This window comes from Notothenia coriiceps, unplaced genomic scaffold (genome assembly GCF_000735185.1).
Source record: "Notothenia coriiceps isolate Sejong01 unplaced genomic scaffold, NC01 NC01_scaffold00011012, whole genome shotgun sequence".
NCBI classification, from domain to species: domain Eukaryota; kingdom Metazoa; phylum Chordata; class Actinopteri; order Perciformes; family Nototheniidae; genus Notothenia; species Notothenia coriiceps.
In genome coordinates this window covers 116,212-116,524 of record NW_011343713.1, presented here as the reverse complement: position 1 = coordinate 116,524, position 313 = coordinate 116,212, and the positions used below count along the sequence as shown (strand labels likewise).

At 38.0% G+C, this 313-nt stretch overlaps 1 protein-coding gene across 1 annotated transcript in view; it reads left to right on the top strand.

Moving 5' to 3' along the window:
* The window catches only part of mfsd11 (major facilitator superfamily domain containing 11), an 18,277-nt gene that overhangs the window by 8,016 nt on the left and 9,948 nt on the right, over nt 1–313 (top strand). The window lies entirely within an intron of this gene.

Genomic DNA, 313 nt, shown 5'->3' with positions numbered 1-313 from the left:
AAAGTACAGGTATTTAGAGTTACTAACATGTAAGAAGTTAGAAAGTACAGGTATTTGAGTTCAACATGTAAGAAGTAGAAAGTACAGGTATTTGAGTTCAACATGTAAGAAGTAGAAAGTACAGGTATTTGAGTTCAACATGTAAGAAGTAGAAAGTACAGGTATTTGGGTTCAACATGTAAGAAGTAGAAAGTACAGGTATTTGGGTTCAAGATGTAAGAAGTAGAAAGAGAGCAGGAAATGTTTGGTTTGGTGTTTGTCGGCTGTCAGCGGCGGAGTCAGTCACTCTGTGATCTGCTCCGTCACAGTCAGA